Below are 19684 nucleotides of genomic sequence, written 5' to 3'. Positions count from 1 at the left end.
TGGGGCACTTCCCCCCTGATGGTCCTCCTCCCCCACCTGAGGGAGCCATCTGTGCTCCCATTCCTGCCCTCATTCCTGTGCCCCAGTCATTGGGCCTTCGACTGTTCTCCTGTCACTCGGATTCTCCAGGGTCTCTGTGCCTGCTGTTCCTCCTATCTGGAATGCTCTTCCTTCCCCATAGCCACGTGCCTCCCTCCCTCCCTTCAGGTATTTGCTCAGGTTTCATCTTGTCGAAGAGGCCTTCCCTGACCATCTTGATCGTATCTAATGTACCCCATTGGCCCCTGACTTCATTTGTCTAAGTCGTACTTACCACCATCTGAGACGTTTTCTATTTGTTTATGTGTTTGTCCACTTGCTAGAACATCAACTCTGTGAGGACAGGGACTGTGTTGGTTTTATTCACTGAGTCTGAGAGATAGGTTGCCTATGGAAAAAGCAGGTGACTTGGAGGCAGACAAAGACTGGGGTTCCAAATCTGCTTCTGCTACATACATGTGTATGACCTTGAGTGTATCCCAACTCCTTTGAATCCCAGTTTGTTTGTCTGAAAAATGGGTGTATTAATTCTGACTTATTGGGATGTTGTGCGAATTCATAATAACTTATGTTTAATGAATGCTCATCATGTTCTGTGCCCTGTACCAAGCATTTTGCAAGGATGACCTCACTTTATCCTTGTGATGTCCTCGGAGGGGAATTATTACTACTTTTAGCTTACAAATGGGATATCTGAGCCACAGAATGGTAAAGTGACCTGCCCAAACCCCTAAGTGCCCTTGATAGCAAGTGGCAGATTAGGAACTTAAACCCAGGATTGAGATCTAGATACAACACTTCCTACTCTATAATGCCTCTCATTAGACAATGTGTTTGGTACAAAAGAGGTCCTCAATAAATGGTAACTGGTCTTCTTAATATTCTTTTCTAGGTTCGACCCCTCTTTGCTATTTCTGTCTCTCAGCCATCCCATGAACCACCAGGCCTCCTTTGTCTCCTGGTATGACCTTTGGGTTGCTCTCACTCTTGGGGTCCTCTTGGACTCTAGCTGCAGCCTGCCTTGGTCCGTTTGCTCTTGCCTCTGCGGCCACTCAGTCAATCCTAGCTGTCATGGTCTGTCCATCTCTCCTTTGTCCTCCAGTCCTCCTGCTGGCAGCCAGGATGGGAGCAACTGGAAGACAGATCAGAGTGAACTTCTGACAGCTTCCTTGAATTTTCCATTTACAGGGCAAGAGTAGGAGAGGGACATAGCACCAGCGGCTTGGGACCACTACCAGATTAGTGACAAGCCATGGAAAATGTGAACCTTCACATGTTGAAAATAGATTCTCTGTATGAATTTTCTTCTCCTTGCCCACGCTCATAAATGCCAGCATTGGTGACCCTTGGGCCACTGGAGAAGCCTGCCACCCTTGTCACCGCAAAAACAGTGTTCAGGGAAGTGTTCAGGGATGGTTTTAGGATGCTGCTGTGTAAAGGACTGAGGCTCTGCAAGCCAGAGGCAATTTCCCTGAAGGGTCAGCCTGGGACAAACAGCTACAGGTGTGAGCCCTGGAGTTCTAGAAACCTAACCTTGGTTCAAACCCAGACTCCAACACTGACTCCCTGCATAAACTTAGATGAGTGACTTCATGTCTCTGAGCCTCAGTTTCATCATCTGTAATGTGGGAATTACTGGGTGGGCTGGGGTCCAAGATTCTCTTTAAGGGAGGATGTTTCAGAAAACTCCCTTTCCTGTTCTAATCCCCGTCTCTGTGATCACAAGGATCCCACAGGGAGAGGGCTGCCTTCACTCTCAGTGGCTCCCCTCCACCCACCGTGGATCTAGTGCTCGCTCAGGCTCTGAGCTGCCCACTGGCTGTTGGCTCTGTTTTCCATCCGTGACCCATTCAAGCCTGGTGCTTTCTTTCAAGACATCCCATCAGAATCAGTCAAATGGGACCTGCAACTGCCTAGAAACACATTATCAGTCTCACTTACAACAAAAGAACAACAACCTTTAAAGCTCTTCAAAAAATAAATTATGTTCCCTATGAGCAGTCCCAGAAGAAATGTCATTGGAGACATAAACTGTTTTACTGTGACCTATGTAAACGTCCCAGGAAATAAACTGACTTCCCATTCGGTAAAACCCTCTTGTTCCTTGTCTTGAATAAAACAGATTAGATTGTTTGAGAAGCAGGAGCTTGAGGCTTGGCAGGGGAGCCCAGGCTTGGCTGGTGATGCAGGTGTAGGAGGCAGCTTTGCATTGTGGAGGCGCAATGTTCGTTTCAGCACCCAGGCGTCTCTGAGATGTGCCAGTCACTGGCCTCTCCTGAGATGGGGGGGCACCACCCATGTCTTTGAAAGAGGTAGATGTTTTGGCAAATGGAGGATTTTAAAAGCCAGAGTTGGGGGGCACCTGGGTGGCTCAGTTGGTTAATTGTCTGACTTTGGCTCAGATCATGATCTCATGGTTTGTGAGTGTGAGCCCTGCATGGGGCTCTGTGCTGACATCTCAGAGCCTAGAGCCTGCTTTGGATTCTGTGTCTCCCTCTCTGCCCCTCCCCCACTCCCAATGAGTGTGTCTCTCTCTCTCAAAAATAAATAAACATTAAAAAAATTGAAAAAAAAAAGCTAGAGTCGTACTTTTGGCTTGGATGATTCCTACGGGAGTTACTAGAATGGAACAAGAGACAACACAATTAGTTGGCATCAACGACCATCTACCTGCCAAGCATGGTGCTGGCTTCTTTTCTTCAATCCTCATATTTATTGCTCCCGATCCTATGACAGAGGTTCTGATTCCCATATTACAGAAGAGGAAACTGAGGATCAGAGACATGAAGTACCTTTTCTAAGATCACCGAGGGAGTGAGCTCTTCAGTCTGAACTTGAACCTGGGTCCAGTTATCTGTGATTCCAAAGAGCATGCTCTCCTCCCCCATCAAGCTACCTTTTTCTTCTCTAGTGTATCTCTGTGGTCCAGAGGGGAGGGGTGCCTACTGTCCGGGGTCTGTCTGCTGGGAAATCTACATGAAGTCCCATCCATGATTACTGGGTTTGCCTTTCCTGTTTTCATACCTGGTATGTATAAACACACACTCGCACATGCATATACACACACATACACACATCTACACACAGGGGTCACCTGATTGATGAGAGGAGTTTCCTTCATTCTGGGACTTTTTCTAGATGTATCCTTTTTCTAGCTAGCACCCTTGTGTTCTGCTGCTTTATAGATGGGTTGAGAGAGTAGCCATGCATGGAAAATACCACTGGCTTAAGGCCCATAATGAGTCCTGACTTCAGGGGATGCCCAACCCTCTACAGCACCTTCCAGACACAGTCCCTGCACAAACTGCCAATTGGGATGAAGAATCTGTCACTTAAATTATGTGGATAAGGTCTGAGCTGGGCTGAGCTGTCCTAAAGAAATGGCTAATTTGCTGTCACTGCACTAGGTTCAGAAGGAACTCACATGTGTCTGTGTGTGTGTTTACACAGACAGCCACTGACCCCTGCTCCACATTTCTTGTCCCAGATTCCTGTTCCTACTTGGAATGATGAATTTCCACAACACAGGGATGCTTCCCTCCATCTCTAAGTGAAACCCAGAGAGAATGCCTGTGAATGACAAAGTACCATGAGCTACTCCCACAAAGAAAAATCTGTCCTGCTGGCAGATCTGGGTCAGGCAGAATCTGACAGCTGTGAGATGGGGGTCAAGAGTGCCCAGCCACGAGACAGTCAGTTCTCCACACTTGGACCTCGGGCTGGATTAACACTTTCTTCCTGCTCGGGAGATGGGGCCCAGCCCTGACCCCACGGGAGCAGAGGGTTTCGGATAGAAAAATTCACTTCTTCCTTGGTGACTTTAATGAGGAAGGTTGCTAAGAACCCAGGGTTGCTAGGTTCCTGAGAAGATTTAAAAACAAGGATTCTTAACCTGGATTTCATGGATGGACTTTAGGGAATCTGTGACATGCAAAAATTATGGGAATAATTCTCTGTGTATATATATGCAAACATGTGTATATGTATGTGCATGTATGCATATGTATATTCATATGTAGGTGTGTGTGTGTGTGTGTGTGTGTGTGTGTGTGTGTGTGTATGTGTGTGTGTGTGTATGCATGCATTTTCTGGAGACATGGCCCAACCCTTTCCTCAGACTTTTCCAAGGAGCGTATAACCCAGAAGAGAAGAACCTTTGCATTAACATAACCAGAGGCCGAACAGAGTCTCCCCAGGAATAGGAGGACCTTCTCTGGGGATCACATGTGTGGGGTTCTGCTCTGCACAGTACAGGGGACTAGCTCAGCTGTATATCAGTGGTGTCTGTGGCAGACAGAGCAACCTCAGGATGGAAGCTTGTGCAGTTTGTAAGGTTTGAGACGAGGGCCTGGTGGCAATGGTAGCTCCAAGAGCCCTCCCTGTGTCAAACTGGACAATTGGTCCCTCCAGTCTTCAGCAGATTCCATAGCTAGGATTTTGGGATATGGACCCTGAATGTGGTCTTTGGATACTTCAGACCAAAGGAGGGCAGCCTGTTTTCAGAATTCCCATGACAGAAGGCCCTCTGCTACAGCCTGTCTTTCCTCTGCATTCAAACCCTGTGTCTTCGGCAGGGGTCAAGTGGAAGGCGATGCCAGCAGCACACCCACCCAAAAAGAAAGAGTGCTGGCTCTCTCTATAGGAACTACACTGAGTAGGGCTTCTTGGGCACCATCCTTACTGATAGAGCTATGGGAGGGTGTTTGAAAGCTGTGGACAGTTTTTCTGTGACTGTTCACCATCACATCACCATGTCTTTAAAATGACGTCATGGGGTGCCTGGGTGGCTCAGTCGGTTAAGCGTCTGACTTCAGCTCAGGTCATGATCTCATTGGTTCGTGGGTTTGAGCCCTGGGTTGGGCTCCTTGCAGACAGCTCAGAGCCTTGAGCCTGCTTCAGATTTTGTGTCTCCCTCTCTCTCTTCCCCTCCCCTGCTCGTGCTCTCTCTCTCTCTCTCTCTTTCAAAAATAAACATTGAAAAATTAAAAAAATAAAATAAAATGATGTTGCAAAGTGCTCAGCCCTGAGATTTCCTCTGAGGCTACAGAGATACCCCTTTTCTGAAAAATATCACAGCCCAGATGAAAAGACAGTTGGGCCAACAGGTCCTACCAGGTGGCATGAAAAGTGGACAGTAGCCAGAGAATTCTTCATGGGCAAGCACTTTTATCTCTGTATTTCCTCTTGTACTGAGCCCAGAGTCAGACCCAGAAAATGCATCACTAAATGCACATAGTTCATGCTTGAAGGGACTTTCTGTGTCCCTAGTGCCTGGTGATTAGTTGTACTCCAAGAAGTTTTGTAGAGTGACCTGAGTAGAGGTAGAAATATGGGGAGACTTCTTCATAGATGAGACACAGAGTAGACAGCTTTTACTACTCTGTTTCATATTTAACGCTTCTTACCTACCCATCTCACAGGGCCTCTGGGAGAGCATGCTCAGACAATAGATGTTAAAGTGCTTTGTGTGCTTTAGTGGGGGGCAAAAGGCTGGCTGCACTTAAACTTGATTTTTCCAGCATGGGAATTTTTAAAGCTCCTCATCCCACATTGCCTTGTTTATTCTTGGGCACTTTAGACACAACAGTATTGTCTCTGTGACTTGATGGTAATGTTCCTTTGAAGCAGGAGCTAGGTCTGCCCTTGTGTTGAGTATCCCATGCCGTGGCTAGCATAGGATGGGCACTGGTTGGTATTGACAGGGCCACAGTGAGACATCTGGAGGGTTCAGGTGCTATAACCAAGAATCCAAAGGATCTACTAGTAGGTTCTGCCCTCAGGAGGCTTCCCAGAAGACATATGCCCCTGGGCTATGTCTTAAATGAATATACCTACTGAGTGGTACTGGGGTGGGCCCAAGCATAGGCAAAAAAATGAGGTTGGCCCTTAATTGTTATCAAGAACAGGATATTCCATTTGTTACAGAGGATGGGGCAGCCCTTATGCTGACCACAGGCCAATGAAAGTCTTGAATTCAAATATGCAAGCCTCTGGCCAAAGGTCAATGGCAAATCTTTGCTCTCTGGCATGGTTAGCCACTGAGGGCCTAGGCCTCTTCTCATGAGATGTTCCTAAGGTAAGGGGATAACAGAATTGGGTAAAGTCATTCCATCTTCAAAGGATCAAAAACAATTGGTCTAACTCCCAGTTTTCTCTCAGTCATGCAGTAATGACTTATTGAGCAGTTAACATGCCTAACACATTGTGCTGGGCCTGAGGCTAGGAAAGAAACAACATGAATTCTTTTCTTAGAGTTTTCAGTCAGGACTAGATTAAGATATACGGGGTGCTAAGAATACCAGTGTTCCCTTCCCCCCTCCGCCATAAGTAATTTAAAATAAAAATATATTATATTATAAATATTTATAAGGAATACCAGCCAGTTCTAATTTTTCACATGATAACAACTTAAATGCTTAAAAAATTTTGTTTTGATATCAAATACTTTCAAAACTAATTTGGTATCCAAACTTTATTGGTGTTCTGAACACATGCTCAGAGTATTATTCAGAAATCACATGCCTGATTTCAGCCTTATGGGGAGATAAGACATACAGAACAATAATATGTACCAAGTGCCCAAATTGTCACAGACTAGGAGAACTCAGACAAAGGGAAAGTTATTTTTTCAACAAATGCTTATGGAAGAGCAAGAATTCACTTTTTGCCTTGAAGCTAAGTAAGGTTTGTAAATTCTCTCAAGACAAAGGAATCAGAATAAGCAAAGGAGAAACATGGGGGTATATATAAGAAGAAGAGGGAAGCTCAATTTGGTGGGGACATGAGAGAGAGTTATGGGAGATAGGATAAAAGGTGTGGCCAGATCTTATAGGACCTCAAGTGTCAGAATAAGGAGTTTGGATTGGTTTGAGTAGTTCTTGGGAGCCTCTGCAGGTTTCGGAGCCTCTGCTGTTGTAGACTCATTTTCACCTTCAGGATATTCAAAACCACCCTTGCATTGCATTTAAGAGTATCTACAGTGATGAAGTGATGCCAGAGTAATTGAGTATTGGTAATTGCTTTCACTGTGCTTTGGTGTAATGCATTTTTTAAATGGGGTTCTATCCTGTAAGTGCATCTATAGGAAAAAAGTGCCAAAGGCTTCATTATCATTAACCAGTGCCAAATGGGATTTACAGAGATAGTGAAGTGAATGAAGACCATGCCTCTGTCCTCCCATTACTGCTCAATTCTGTTAGGCAGGGATCACAATAATTGCAGTGATTAAAAAACAACAACGATTTGGAGAAGCAGATATTCACACAGCCTCAAAGTAACACCCTGCACATTACTTATTAATTACAAAGGAACAAAGTAATTTTACAATGAATATGGCAGACATCACTTTAATCAAGTGATCACACTCAGCATTACCGATAATGGGACAAATGTGGCTTTTGATGGAGTACAGTGGAAAGGACATAGCATCACTTATGTAGTATTCTTGCCAAAAATCTTTGACCTGAATATAATAAAGAGAAATTAATCAGACACATTCACATTGTAGGATATCCTTCAAATAAAACTGCATAGACTCTAAGACTGTCAACGTTTTGAAAGAAAAAAAGGGTGTGTATGTACAGAAGGACTGTTCTAGACTAAAGGAGACCAAAAAGATAGGACAATGAAAGGAAATGCTAGATCTCTGATTGGATCATGAATTGGGAAAATGAAAAAAGAGCTATAGAGGACATTATTGGGATAATTGGGAAAATTTGAATATAGAATGCATATTAGATAATGGTTTGTTCTATCAATGTTAAATTTCTTGGGTATGATAATGGTGTATTACTATAATATTAATATATAAGAATGCCTGATACTTAAGTGATAACTGATGATGCATTTAGAGGTGGAGTGATGAGAATGAGAGCTGGAGAAAGAGAGAGAAAGAGAGAGAGCAAGCCAAAATGTGGTAAGATATTAACAATTGATGAATCTAGGAGGAGACTTTATAAATGTTCATTTTTCCACTCTTTCAAGTTTTCTAAGGTTATAAATTTTTCAAATGAAAACCTTAAAACAAAGCAACAGCAACTCCTCATGTAGAAATATAGGACAATGTATGCTCTCAGGACTGTGATCTCAAATTGGTATGAAGTTAACTTTACATGTAGCAAAGCTACCCTTGACCAAATGTACATATCCCTTGCGGAATAAGATGTGTGCTATCAGATGACTGCAAAGTGAATCTTGGTAGTTGATCCTATTTTTTTATTGATTTCCATTGAAAAAATTGAGAATCATCTCCAATATGTTGAGGTAAAAATGTTTTTTAAGGGAAATATTTCACATGTGTTGCTACTGTATGGCATTCCAAAGCATTTGTGGAGTGTTTTCTGGACCCTGTAGATATTTTCTTGATTACCTGCCTTGCTTCCCTTAGTGTTTTCTTTACTTTACTCTTGCTGATAATATATTCTGACATGTTGAAGGTCTGTAAACTACCACTCCCATTGACTTACAGTTTTGGTACATTGTTCCTGGAAGTTGTCCCCTCTCACAGTGTCTAAGAGAGCTAGGCTGCCATGTCATACTTATACCAGTAGGTGTCACTAGTATCAACTTAAAAATTCTTTGATGCTTCAGGATCTAGACAGTATATCAGTAATTTACCTTAATTAATTCTGTGAGCTAAAATTCAATTAATACACTTATTTAAAACCAAAGAATATTTTTAGAGAAATTGCAATTAATATATGTCACACCCATAGTTAACACCAGGGGATAAGTGTAGCTTCTGTGTAGGACACAGAGTTCTTTTGCCCACATAGTGTGCATGCACGCAACAGCATTATTACTTACTATTACTACTACTGTTGGTTATTTCTACTTTTACTACTACTGACTATCCGTTACATGCCAGATACTGTATTAGGTACTTTACAATTATGTATGTAATTCTCAGAAAAATCCTATGAAGTGAATGGTGTTCATTTATGTTTTATAAGTATAGAGACTGAGGCTCAGAGAAGGTAAGTAATTTGCCACAAACACATAGCTGGAGGCAAATGCGGAACCAGGTTTTAAACCTTACCAGTCTGACTGTAAAGCCTGTGCTGTTTTCAAGTTTTGGTGATCTCAATATGTTCACCCTTGGAGGGAAACTTGGCATTTGTACTGTTGATCGCTAAATAAGACAGGAAGGGCTTTCATTAAAGGATGTTTAGGCAGTTATAGAAGATAGAGGACACATTTGGGGACGGTCCTAGAAGTGGTTATCTACTTGATACTTACAGGTCATAAACAGGGATGGGGGTCCGGGTGTACAATCTGGAAGTGTTAAGGAATGGAAACTGGCTTAGAGTCTGCTGGGGGAAAGATCAGAATTCTGCCCTGCACAACAGCTGAGTTTGCACTTTGTGAATTCTGTGTTTTTGCTTTTTAACCATTCTGGCCATTATTAATTATCCTCAGGGGTTTCTGTCCATATGTGACCTGAGAGCAAAGGAGAGGAGAAGGTCAGGGGGTAGTCATACATGAAGAGATTCCTCTCTGTCACCTCTTATTGGAAACTCCTCGTCATTTGGTCCTAATCCATGTACAATATTTAAACTCCCAAATCTGCTCTCCTGGATTACAATGTTCTTGTTATCCAAATCTCTCACTAGGCAATAAACACTGAACTTTTCCTTGGAACATAAGGTCCCCAAACACACCTTTGTTCTCCTCTCACCCATCAGTTCCATTATGATCTCGTTTCTACCCCCTTCCCAACTGACACTACTCTAGAAATATCTCTGTAATCTCTACTTCCTTCATCTCTGCATTACTAGTAGCTACTGCTAAAACTGTGGATATGATCAGAGCTGGAAGCAGGAGGATTGGTTGAAAGTTAATTTAAGAAATAGGCTCTTCAGTCTCCTCTTTTACTCTATGGGTTCAGGTAAATCAATGCTGCACCCCCCCCAAAAAAAAATTTGACAGGAGACTGGAAATTTATTCTTTTAGCAGAGTAAAACAGATTTTGTGTGCTGATGGACATCTGACACAGAGTGAGCTACCGTACTAAAAACAACAGTGTTAATTGAAAGCCTGTGTCACACTGAATGTGGAGACTTCTCCAGCCATTGTCTTCCTCTTGGTTCCTAGAACAGTGACAGCCATATTTTTATACTCTAGTGAGGTGATAAGATTCTTCTTTGGGGAACCTGATCAGCCTTTGAAAAATTCTAAAGATCAGTAATTGGTGTTTTTACTAAAAATGGCCCAGCCAAATTACTGTGAGGCCATAGTCACAAAACCCCCTACACAGAGTCTCCAGTGAGCCTTTTATTGCCACCCCCTAAAATAAGAGATGGTCAAAGATCACCAGACATCCAAGGTGATTGGCAGAGAAACAATATGGAAGACAGAGACATAAAACAAATGAGAAAAAAACCAAGCTAATGGAAACAGAAAATCCAAGGAAAAGAAGTTTTAAAAATTGTTAGATATCCTCAGAGAGATAAGAGTAGAAATTGCATTCAGGAAGAAGATCCTTTCTAAGAAAGAAAGGTCACAATCAGAGCCCTTAGGAATTAACAAGGTGTTAGCAAAAATGAAACACTTGGTGAATTTTTTGGCAGGTAAAATTGAGGTTGTCTTTTAGAAAGTAGAGAGAAAATAAAAAAGATATGGAAAGTAAGAGAAAATGCAAGTCTATTAGAGCATCAGTTCTAGAGGCCCAATATCCAAATAATAGGTGTTCCAGATAGAAAGCAGAGACAGACAGTAAGGGAGAAAATCATCAAAGAAATAACTCAAGACAATTTCCTGTAATTTTCCTGAAGTACTTATCAGGACAGAAAGGGCCCACTGAGTGCTTCTCATCATGAATGAAAATAAACCCACATCAAGGCATATGAAAGTGAATTTTCAGAACACTGTGGACAAAGTGAGGCTCTTGTAAGCTATCATACAGAAAAAAAGAGTAAGAATCTCAGTGGCCTAAGATTCCTCAAAAGCAGTGTTGGAAACTAGAAGAAAATAGAGCAATACCTTTAACATTTTGAGGGAAAATGCTTTTCCAACTTGGAACTCTATACCCACCTAAATTATTAAGTCTGGCTGTGGAATAAAGTTATTTGCATAAATGCGCATCTGGAGATGGGCGGGAGAGGAGGTGGAGTATGTTTGTGAGAGTTATACCTTTATCTTCTATTAGGGAAAGTCAATAGACCATGCTTCAAACTGAAGAAAAAAAAGGAAGAAGTAACATAAGCATGTTATAGAGAGACAGGCAGTACATGCTTGGAGAGAAAGCTGGGGGAGTTGAACACAGTTCAACTTAGGGGAGTAGGAGATGTTGGGAGCTGGGTGTGGAACAAGGATACTCCCCCCAGGAAGGCGACTTCCTATGAGGTTTGTAGAAGCAGTTCACCCTTCAATCTTTGTGCATGAATAGGAGAAACTGAATGTTTTGGGGGGAGCAGTTGAAGCAGAAGAGGAATAAGAGGAAGAGAAGCATGAGGAAGAAGAAAAAGAAGAAGAAGAAAAAAAGGAAAGAACATTGAGGCTAGTGGTTGGAAGACTGACTCAGTTCAGGCTTTTTCTTTGAAACTCAGCCTCCTGACTGATAAGGTGGAGGAACTATATCTTCGTTGGTGGGCTTTTGTGAGAATTAAATATTCTGGTATAAAGTAAGTCTTTAATACATGTTTATTTCAATGACTTCTATTGTTTTGAATATATGAGAGACTTGAAAATGTAGAAATTCTGAGTGATGGAAAAATTCATCCATCTACACATCATTGTCCATCAAATATGAGTGTCCATATGGTCCTGAATAACAATGCCAAGGCAGCCAGCCTTGGACCACAGGCCATTTTTACCCCTGTTTGTTTACATTTTCAGTTCCCCAGTATATGGGGAACAGCCTCTGAGAAGGAGAGGCTTTCTCAAAGGTGCCCTTTCCTTTGGAAGCATCCCTGACAGGTTGTGTCCCATATGTCTCCTTGCCCGAGACACCTAGTGTGGAAGATGTAGAAGCAAAAGCATGGTCTAGGAAGGGACCACGCAGGGTAGTCTGACTGTCTGAATGAGGACCAGCAGGCCATTTGATATGACCGGCTCTCCATCTTCCTCTGCAGCCAGAAACCTCCAAAGACACCAGGGTATACCTGCCAGCATTCTAGCCTGGTCTGCCTTGGGTCTTCTGAGCATTTTCTTGCCCACTGACCAGATGCTTCATCCACTTGGTATCTGGAAACAGCACGGTCTTGAGAGTTTCTTCATATATCTTCATTTTTATAACACAGTTCTTTCTCCTAGTTCATTTTTAATTAATCTAAGACAAATGTCCCTCTTTCTACCAGAAAATAGCAATGACAGGAATCAATAGTGCTGGCTGATGCATGGTCAGCCCTGCTCCAGGAAGCCTGAGCCTGAGACAGCCATTCTCTTCCTGTAAGCTTTCTGGGAGTCACATCCTACTCCAAATGCCTGAACCACTAATTGGCCAATGATCGTCATTGCTTTCTTGGTGTCTCCTTGGAGCTATTTGGGGAAATAGTCATCCGGACAAGGTTTAGACAGAGGGTTCAGCATCCATGCCTGATCATCCTGAGTCTAAAGTCATCTCACTGTAGGAAAAATATCCCACATATGTACTGAACCCACATTAGATATTTTGTTGTGGCAGCTTTTCTTTCACAAAATGCATGAATGATATAGACCAGGGGTCAATAGCAAATCCATGTGGGGTTTTATAGGGTGTGTGTGTGTGTGTGTTGCTTGTACATTTTTTATATTCACTTGCTAGAACTGCTGCGTGCTGGAGCTCTGGGACACAGATCATTTGAAATCAATAGATAAACCCTAAACTTTATTTCAGCTGGTAGCTTCTATCTTCTCACTCAGCTGAGTCTTCCATCACTGAAGCTTCCAAGGACTAAATCAGCCAGATGGTTCTGGGCATTACAAGTTGCTGCAGGATGAGTGGAGGAGGCTTCAATAATCCATAATTTTGTCCCCAAAAGCTGAGCCAGCTTTAAACGCTGCCAACTTGCACTGATAAGGAAGGCTGCAGCGGGATGACTCCCTTTTGGGGTATGTGAAGTTGGATGGCTGACTTCTCTGACTCTGAGTTACATCAGTAAGGCCTGGGCTAGAGTGTCTGCCATGGACAAGAGCCAGATCTGACACAGTGGGAAGGAAATGTAGATAGAACTTAAAGACATTAGAAGAAGGAAAGAGAGATGATACTCTAGATTCGTGAAGGAGGAGGCAAGAGTTTCCAGGAGGGAGGGAGTGTGGTATTTAATCAGAATGAGGACTGTGGAATCTGGTGAGGAGGAAGGTAATGGAAAGCTTAGAGAGAACAGTTTCAGTGGAATGTCTGAAGCCAGACTGTATGGCATTTGTGAGGCAGTGGAAGCTGTCGTGTGCAACCCAGGATGATGCCAAATCCTATTGCTAGTAGTGATTGCCTCGAGTTCTTTGTGGAGCAGGATCGTGAGGTTGTTTCTGGGTGAATCTAGGAGGAGTGCTATGATTGATTTCTAATATCTGTTGTAGGCATAGGAGCGGTCAGTGTTGGCCTGCATGACACAAATGTACCATCCTTAGCAGAGGTTAGATGTTGTAGGAGTTGTACCTCACCACTATTCCCTGAACATGGCCTGCCCTTCTTTTGTCTTCCTGCTTTTATTCAGGGTGGATGTTCATGATCTCTCACAACAAGCCCATGACTAATCCCAGCAGACACTGTCTGGAAAGACCAGTTGCCCATGCTCATGCATCCCACCAAGTATCAGCTCTGTTGTTACTCGTGTTGTTTACTCAACCTGCAGAATGCTTTCCTTGTGTTGATCTCATGAACCCCACTCATTCTTCAAGCCCTCTTCAAATGCCATCTCCTCCATGTAGTATTTCCAATAAACTTTGATCCTTTTTCTATGTTCCAAAGGTACTTGTTATATATCTGAATTATAGCACTTACAACACTTTAATATTTCAGTTGTTTATGTGCCTATATCTTCCTTCAGCCTAGAAGCTACTTGTGGGCAGAAGTGGTACCTGATTAAATTCTGAGTCATCAAAGGCAAGCAGAATGCCCAGTACATAATTGGCACTCAGTAAATCACTCCCTTGCCTAGAATTAGAGTGTAGGCTTTCATTAAATGTTTGATGACGTCATTTATTTGTGGTTGGTTTTCATTTTCTTTTTAATAAGGAAAATGTGAATATGTTTGAAGGCAGAACAAAAACGCCTGGTACTCGACAGAAATTCAGTGAATCAGGATTGGGCCCAAGGCTGTCCCATCCAGATGAACAAAATGACCCAGGAAAGAGGCATCTGATCTAACCTTCCTTCTAAAACCACATCACCATTCTCCCTGCCCTGACCCTGTTGAATATGGCTCTCCATTTGCTGAGATGTGTTGATTATTGATGGATCTGATGTCATCATTCATTGACTCAACACATACTTACTGAGTACCTACTGTGCACAAGCACTAGAGGCACATGCCCTGACCCTCAGGGGCTCATTGGAAAAATAAAACTATGTTGAGGCAAGGCTTCATGATAGAAAAGGAAACCTTTTCATTGTTTGCCTTTCATATGCTTGGCCTATGTGAAAGCAGGACAGGAGAGTGAAGAACCCAGTACAAATAATTTTCTTTAAAGATAATGCCAAAGTAGTAAAACAAGCAAAATGAATGTATGCTGCTAAAATTCAGCAACCCAGCTACCCTGGGCTGTAGCGGTGGGAAGGGGGAGCAGGATATCTGGAGCGCTGGTGATGATCTTGCTCTGGGCGATGGTTATCTGGAGGTGCTCAGCTTGTGACAATTCATCAGGAGACACTCCTCTGTGAGGTGCACTTCTGTATGGGCATCAGACATCAACCAAAAGAGGGCAAAAGATGATGCCTGGAAATTAAGTTGGAAGTGTTGCAGAAAGTAGTGAGGTTTTCTCAAAATAGTTTTGACTCAAAATTAGGAAATCCTTTCTACCGAAATCACTCACAGATGAACTCAGCTTTTCAGGGGACTGGAGATTGAGTTTATTGGCTGCTGTACCCATGGTGCCCTGCACAGGGCCTGGGCTGAGCACGCCAAAACTGTGTCTTTGTGAAATGATGGGATGGGTGAATGCCTGCAGCTGCTAGCTTCTCTGCAAGGCTTCAAGAAGTCTGACCGGAAATTGCAGTGGAGATGGGCACCCTGATGGATTTGCTTCAGGATGATGAGAGCAGCAGCTCTTCTTAAGAAACTACAGTGTGTCAGGTCATTTACGTGTGTCCTCCCCAGGCTTCCTACCAGTCCCCCTGAACCTGGAGGAAACAGAGGCTTGAAGGAGAAATGATTTATCCAAAGCCACGCAGCTCCAGAGTCTCCTGCTTTCTCATATAGCACATTACGTCTGATACCTTCAAAGTCTAGTCCCAATCCTGGCCTTCTACAGTTCTAGAGTCTGCCTGCTTCCTTAGAGGTGGTGTTGAGAAGACAAACCTGTTTTCTTCTGCACAAAGGTGGAAGTGAGGCTGTCAGTGGGTGGGGGCCAGGACCTCCTTTTCATGAGGTGTTTTCCTGGCCCATGCACTGCAGACATTTTGATGGGGACTGGAGTCTAGACCAACAGGGTGCTCGTGGGTTAGACCCGACACCCAAGACTGAGTGACTCTGCTTCTGTCTTAAATGTGCCTCTTGGGCTGAAATATCTGCCCTTCCTTCAGAGAGAGGGACTGAAGCTGGGGAGAAATTCAGCTTGTGAATTTCTCTGAGACTATGCTGCGCCCCTTATGACTGGCAACTTATTACAAATGTCACAACTTATTTGCAGCTGGAAGGATAATTTAGCAAGCTCTGTGTCTGCCAAATAAGGATGTTTGCGTTTCATACCAAGCATCCTGTTCATGTGCTAACAGAAGCGTTCAGAAGAGTAAGCCTCGATCAAACAAACAAATGATTAACCTTAAAAACAGACACATAAACAGAACCACAATGGATGAATTATGCAGCAGGCTGTCCCTGCTGCTGACACCAGCTCACATCTGGTTTCTCTGCTCAGGCTGTTCCTATAAATGACTTTCCTTTCTTTGCTCCCTTTCTGGCTCCCTCTACCTGTTTTCCTTTACACAGAAGCCAGCAGAGCATGTCACAGGCCTCCCTGTCTGTGCTCCCAAGCAGTCCTTTTCCGGAGGGGCTCAGGGACCAAGGCTTCTCAAAGGCCACACATGCTCCCGCCTGCCCATTCAGCCAGTGGGATGGCCCGGGAACACTCCAGGCAGACACAGGGGCCTTTTACCCCACCTTGTGGAGCCAAGTCGGTCCACAGAAGAAAGGAGAGTCAGGTACTGTTGGTTTAAGCTTGTTTGCAAGGGACCCCAGGAGCACATAAATCATGCAAGCCTCACCTTGCCTTAGAGAGACATCTTATTTATATGGTCTGAGTCTGGCTTTATGAGGTGCTAAGCTGAGCTCAGGAGAGGGTACTTTATCCTCTGACAGGCTCTCCACTCAGAACAGTGGGTGTGTTTTTGCAGAACTTCCTGCTTTGGGCTCAAAAGGCTTTGGAAAGACTCCTCTTGGCTCTTTGCAGCTGAGAGCCTCCTGGTTTGCGGCTCCCACAGAGGATCTGGCAAGGATCTGCAGCATATGGGGGAAAGTGAGGCAGCGGGCAAGGGAGCAAGATCTTGGGAGCAAGATCTGGGGCCTTCTTGGTGTGCATTTGCTCCTACCTTCCCCGGACTAGAGAGTCTGTAAGTTGAGAAAAGGACAGGCATCTTAGCAACTCGGGAGTCCGGGATCCAGATACACAAAGCAAAACCTCATCTGTTCTGCCCTGTGGAATTTGGAAATTATGATGGCTAATACTGACAATAGGGGCCAAGGTTTGTCCCAGGGCTTCCAGCTTTCAAAGGACTTTCCCCTGTGTTCTCTTACACACTCAGGCAAGGTATAAACAGGCCTTACCAAATACAGGAATAAGAAATAAGTAGCTTCACTTTGGGCTGTCTCTGTGGAAGATGCATTATATAATATAGGCAGATTGTGTCTTGGAATAGTTTGTTCATGAAAGAGTAACATACAAAAAAAGTACTGTGCTTCGGAAACTCAATGAATCATCTCTGAAGCCTTAATAAAGAGAGAGTGAATAATAGAATAATATTAGCTTTTCCCACTTTATCAAGTGGGTATTTTCACCATTTAAAATGAGGCTGATCAGATTCAAGATTCTATAGATTTAAACATCTGTTTCTCTTGCTTACTTTTTCATTCCCATCGATGTCTTGGTTGAATAGTTACAGGGCCGGAAAAATAATAACATTGAATTTTTTTTTTTAACGTAGACCATTAGAGTGCCGTGCACACCAGAGTCCTAGCCCAGTACGTGCTGAATAATTGACTGAAGGAATGAATTCTGACTTACCTTCTGCATATGAGATTGCTGTCAAGTCTTGGAGAAACGGTGCACCCTGGGCCCAATTGGATGGTCATTTTTTTTTGGTCCCTGCTCATAGGTCCCTCTCATGGCATTACCCGTGCCCAGCCTTCCTGTCTGAGCTCAGCTTCCTTAGAGCTGCTTTTCTGTCCAGTTTCCAAGCTGAGGTCGGTGTTGCACAGAGGCCTCTGCTCCAGTCAGCTAACAAATCTGTCCTTTGTACATCCCTGCTGTGTGCCTGGCTTCCAGCTAGACACAGCTCTGCGGGAAGAGCAGAGAGATAGGAGGTGCCAGGCACTTTGTTTGGCACTTTTCCTTCTCCATCTCTATGGGAGATGCAAGGGAAGGAGATCCTGGCCCTTCCCTGATGCTATGCACTGTCCAGAAAGAGGAGTGGAGAGAGGAAGAGGTGGGGAATGAATGTTTGCTGATCCCCGCTCTGTACTGGGCTTTGGAAAAGTTTCTTGATGCTGTCATTTGGGCTGAATCATTCTTTGTCATGGGGGCTGCTCTGATCGTTGTGGGATGATTACTAGTTTTACTAGCATCCCTGGCTTCTGGCTTTTACCCACTGGTGCTGGTAGTATGCCTCCCTCCGTCCCCACCACATGTGACAACCAAAGTTGTGTCCAGACATTGCCACTGGTTTAGGTACCAGGCCTGTATTAGCTCATATAAGCCTCAACCGTCCACAAGGCAGGTGTTACTAGCATCATTCTATACGTGAGGAAATGAAGCCTTGGAGAGGTGAAGACATGTACCTAAAGCCATACAAAGGGGATTTGAAACCCACGTCTACCCACCAGTGTCAGAGATCCTGGGAGGCCAGCCTCTTGCAAGTTCTTTGTAGTGGGTACCTCTGTCCAGATTTCTACTTTTCTAGGACCCTGAACTGTGACTTTTCTTCCTGTAGACCCGCGGCATCCTCATCCTGGCTTTGAGATCCTACTTGCAGTTGCCGGTTAAGTCTTTTTGTAGAAGAGAATAAGACAAGAACAAATGTGGTGAATATGTCAAGTTTTGACAATGCTCAGCCTTTCTTTTGGCTTTTGTGTCCTTTCTCCTGATCCCTTTTCTGTCTCTGTCTCTCTAGGTCAGAGTCTTAATCTCTCTGATAAATTGGAGTAGTGGAGTCCTTTCGGTTTGGGGGCTGTTGAGAGCTAACTGCTGCCATCACTGGAAGGGTTCCATCTGTCTGAAGCTGCCACCAGGACTTTACCAGTACCTGGTGTTGGAGTACCCTCTTCCCATATACATTCCCCACTCCCTGTAAACCCTCCCTCCCAACAATTTCATGTGCTGTGTGAGTACTAAATTGGGGCAGTAGAGGTCTGTGTCTCTCTGGGTATCACAATGGGGACTCTGGGTCAGATCAGACATTGGGTCACAAGGCTATAAGGCGTGGCTGTGGGAACCATGCAGAACAAGGATGGACACAGGATAGGCCATGTGGTGGGCTGTGCTTCTTGGAGGTCAGGGCTGGAATGGTGCAGAAATCCAGGTGGATAAGGGCCGGCAGAGGGAACACAGGCAGCAGAGGGCAGAGTAAGAAGACCACAGTCCAGGGAAGACAGCCTCCAGGAGGGAGGTGAGTGATGTAGCCATCACCACAGAAGAGATATGCTGATCAGGCTGCATCTGTTCCAGGATGGGGTCCTGAGCCCAGAGGTGAAGGAGATAGGATACAGCCTGCAGCCAGGAGCGAGAGAGCAGTGGGGGAGGCCAGACTGATGAGGAAAGGCTTTATTTCTAATTAACTTGCAAAGCAGAGAGCCGGACAGTGACATAAATGAAGATTTGGTCCTGTTGAAAGCTCATGGACTTGACACCCTGCCAGCTCATGGAGATGCTGACTGCATTGGGTGACTTTGTGGGCCAGAGGAAGGAATGTAGTATTGGGACAGGGACCTGGGGCTAAACTTAGGGGAACATGATCACACAGTCATAAAGGTGGGCACCTTCTCACCTGCCTTGCAGAGCGAACATGAGGGCAAGAGGTACCATGTAAGTTGCTGGCATAGAACAGGAGCACTAGAAATGGTAATTGTCAGCACTATCCTTTGACTCCGCCAGGATCACAGTTTACTCTCTGCTTCTGTGAAGTATTATTTATGATGGTGTCAAAACTTGAAAGATATGGGAAATTGTTAAGAGGAATATTAACAGCCTACCAGAGAAAACATTTTGGCATATTTCCATTTAATCTTCCTTGACGACAACTATAATCATTGCTATTGACAAGTTCTTATACTATAATGCAATCTCTTTTAACCCA

General features: G+C 44.1%; 1 protein-coding gene and 1 long non-coding RNA gene across 8 annotated transcripts in view; one reads left to right on the top strand and one right to left on the bottom strand.

Annotated features, from left to right (window-relative positions):
- GALNT18 (polypeptide N-acetylgalactosaminyltransferase 18) overlaps positions 1-19684 on the top strand; it is a 354140-nt gene that overhangs the window by 105537 nt on the left and 228919 nt on the right. For 2 of the 6 annotated variants that reach the window (XM_047823541.1, XM_047823539.1), the window contains exon 1: positions 18850-18997. The exons of the other annotated variants lie outside the window; for them this stretch is intronic. The gene's annotated coding sequence lies outside the window, so the exon portion shown is untranslated. Of the gene's footprint in view, positions 1-18849; positions 18998-19684 lie in introns of those variants that run through there. 6 annotated transcript variants of the gene reach the window in all.
- On the bottom strand, positions 7411-18684 carry LOC125146756 (uncharacterized). Of its 2 annotated transcripts, XR_007144871.1 has the most exons (4): positions 17398-18684; positions 9277-9477; positions 9077-9169; positions 7411-7501 (listed from the first exon to the last, which is right to left on the bottom strand). It is a non-coding gene; the product is annotated as an uncharacterized LOC125146756 (long non-coding RNA). The 2 variants fall into 2 exon arrangements; XR_007144872.1 differs by lacking the exon at positions 9277-9477.

Source organism: Prionailurus viverrinus, chromosome D1 (genome assembly GCF_022837055.1).
Source record: "Prionailurus viverrinus isolate Anna chromosome D1, UM_Priviv_1.0, whole genome shotgun sequence".
In the NCBI taxonomy this organism is placed as follows: domain Eukaryota; kingdom Metazoa; phylum Chordata; class Mammalia; order Carnivora; family Felidae; genus Prionailurus; species Prionailurus viverrinus.
The sequence above is the reverse complement of the archived record's forward strand: the minus strand, read 5'-3'. Positions and strand labels throughout refer to the sequence as shown.